Raw genomic sequence first — 3,261 nt, forward strand, 5'->3', positions numbered from 1 at the left:
CTTCTTTTCTTCTTATTAGTCTTGCTAGTAGTCTATCAATTTTGTTGATCTTTTCAAAAAACCAACTCCTGGATTCATTGATTTTTTGGAGGGTTTTTTGTGTCTCTATCTCCTTCAGTTCTGCTCTGATCTCAGTTATTTCTTGCTTTCTGCTAGCTTTTGAATGTGTTTGCTCTTGCCTCTCTAGTTCTTTTAATTGTGAGGTTAGAGTGTCAATTTTAGATCTTTCCTGCTTTCTCTTGTGGGCATTTAGTGCTATAAATTTCCCTCTACACACTGCTTTAAATGTATCCCAGAGATTCTGGTATGTTGTATCTTTGTTCTCATTGGTTTCAAAGAACCTCTTTATTTCTGCCTTCATTTTGTTATGAACCCAGTAGTCATTCAGGAGCAGGTTGTTCAGTTTCCATGGAGTTGAGCGGTTTTGATTGAGTTTCTTAGTCCTGAGTTCTAGTTTGATTGCACTGTGGTCTGAGAGACAGTTTGTTATAATTTCTGTTCTTTTACATTTGCTGAGGAGTGCTTTACTTCCAATTATGTGGTCAATTTTGGAATAAGTGTGATGTGGTGCTGAGAAGAATGTATATTCTGTTGATTTGGGGTGGAGAGTTCTGTAGATGTCTATTAGGTCTGCTTGCTGCAGAGATGAGTTCAATTCCCGGTTATCCTTGTTAACTTTCTGTCTCGTTGATCTTTCTAATGTTGACAGTGGAGTGTTGAAGTCTCCCATTATTATTGTATGGGAGTCTAAGTCTCTTTGTAAGTCTCTAAGGACTTGCTTTCTGAATCTGGGTGCTCCTGTATTGGGTGCATATATATTTAGGATAGTTAGCTCTTCCTGATGAATTGATCCCTTTACCATTATGTAATGGCCTTCTTTGTCTCTTTTGATCTTTGATGGTTTAAAGTCTGTTTTATCAGAGACTAGTATTGCAACCCCTGCTTTTTTTTATTCTCCATTTGCTTGGTAGATCTTCCTCCATGCCTTTATTTTTAGCCTATGTATGTGTCTGCATGTGAGATAGATCTCCTGAATACAGCAGACTAATTCAGATCTCCTGAATACAGTCTTGACTCTTTATCCAGTTTACTAGTCTGTGTCTTTTAATTGGAGCATTTAGTCCATTTACATTTAAGGTTAATATTGTTATGTGTGAACTTGATCCTGCCATTATGATATTAACTGTTTATTTTGCTCGTTATTTTATGCAGTTTCTTCCTAGCCTTGATGGTCTTTACATTTTGGCTTGTTTTTGCAATGGCTGGTACCGGTTGTTCCTTTCCATGTTTAGTGCTTCCTTCAGGGTCTCTTGTAAGGCAGGCCTGGTGGTGACAAAATCTCTAAGCATTTGCTTATCTGTAAAGGATTTTATTTCTCCTTCACTTATGAAACTTAGTTTGGCTGGATATGAAATTCTGGGTTTAAAATTCTTTTCTTTAAGAATGTTGAGTATTGGCTGCCACTCTCTTCTGGCTTGTGAGCCATTGATTCTTAGGGGTTATTGTTACCACAGCATAATTACCCTATCCTAATCAACACAAGGGACATTGAGTGAGAACCTTCAAAAGCTGCCAGAAGTACTCCTCAGGCCCAACTTGACAAATCTGCCAGTCCCAGAGACTGGGGCCAAGTAAGAATTCTCCTCTCTTGCTCCTTCATTACTCTAGCTCTGTCAAAATTCTGGAATACCTTGGCTGGAAGGAGGGAGATGATGGACATCTACTGGTGCTCATAATTCTGATTATTATCTGGAACTGGATAACCTAAAACTACTGCCTCGAGATTGTGTTGGCAATGTAATGTGATCATAAGGATGTTTATTGCCTGAAAGTGACCAGAAAAGACAGGAGCCTGCCAGACCCAGTGGTGAGGCAAACACTTTTCCCTATCTCTCCAACTATTAAAAAACAAAACAAAACTAAGCAAATTAAATCAAAATAGAACAATCTCAAATTTCTCTCCATGAAGTAGAATTATATGAAAGTGGGAAACAATTTTAAAAATTAGAATCTTAAGTTTATCGTTTGCACTGTGCTTAACCAGCTACATGAATAAAGACAACAGATTTTAAACTAAAATTTTAAGTTAACTTCAGAACTAAAGTTTATTTTTAAATGCAAATGAATTGATGACACTTATATCTTACATTTATACATAAGAACAAAATTAGATATTAAATTTTAAACATTAGGGCAGTGGTTTATTTGTTTGTTTCAGTTACTGGGTGTGTTGTGTGATAGCAGGAGGCTGAAATACAAAGATTTGTGGTGGGAAACACTGACTGGCTTTAAGCACAATCCTGAGAGTCGACATTCTTCTGCAATCTTGTCTTCTACTAAAAGGCCTCATGATCTTGGGCAATTCCCCTGACTTTCTATGTTCTACTTTCCTCATCTATTAGCTGAGGGTGACTAACTCTGACTCTTCAGGTTTATGTGAGGAGTATCTAATTAAAAGTCTTGAAAATGTAAAATGCTCTCTATATATTAAATGGCAGTAGTTTTACATCTTCTCTGTGAAAATTAGAGGATTACTAAAATGGATAATTTTGTACTCTTATTTCTCTAAAATGGAAATAATCATACTCTAAATAGGGAATGTCAATTTATTATTTCAAAAATTTAAAAAATATACCTTAAATACTGAAAATTTAGTTTATGCTCACATTGATGATTTTTCAGATAGTCAATTCAAAATAAAATCTTGCTATGCATATTTTTAATAATAGTATAAATTTCAAGGAGCTTGCATATTTATTACTTTAATTGAACCACAGAATTGTAGGTTAGGAAGAAACTTTAACCAACATCTAGTATGGTGCCATTTTCCTCCTTTTTCCAAGTATGTGATCAGAGGTCACGAGATGTTCACTAATGTTTTTAGCTATTATACAGCTTAGCTATTATATAGCTAATTCATCTGATACTTTAGTAAATCCTCTGAGATAGGCAGGATATTTTTCTGTCTTCATTTTCTAAATAATTAATTTGGTTCAAAATATTTTGAAGATTTTAGACAAAAGTCTCAATTTTGGATTAAGAAGCAGAGATAGGGAGGTGAATTGGCTTGCATGCAGGATTATGGGCAGACTTGGCAGAGGAAGCACAGGTTTTTTGACTCTTAATTCTGGTGTTCTTTCCATTCCACTTAGGTGCAATTAATTCTGCCTGTCATATTAGGCTCTTAAATTGAGGTCTAAGCTGTGTACCCTGCAGTTTAAGTTCATATCACATATCTTGGGGCTGGTAGAGTTTGACAGG

Source organism: Piliocolobus tephrosceles, chromosome 10, assembly GCF_002776525.5.
Source record: "Piliocolobus tephrosceles isolate RC106 chromosome 10, ASM277652v3, whole genome shotgun sequence".
Lineage (NCBI taxonomy): Eukaryota > Metazoa > Chordata > Mammalia > Primates > Cercopithecidae > Piliocolobus > Piliocolobus tephrosceles.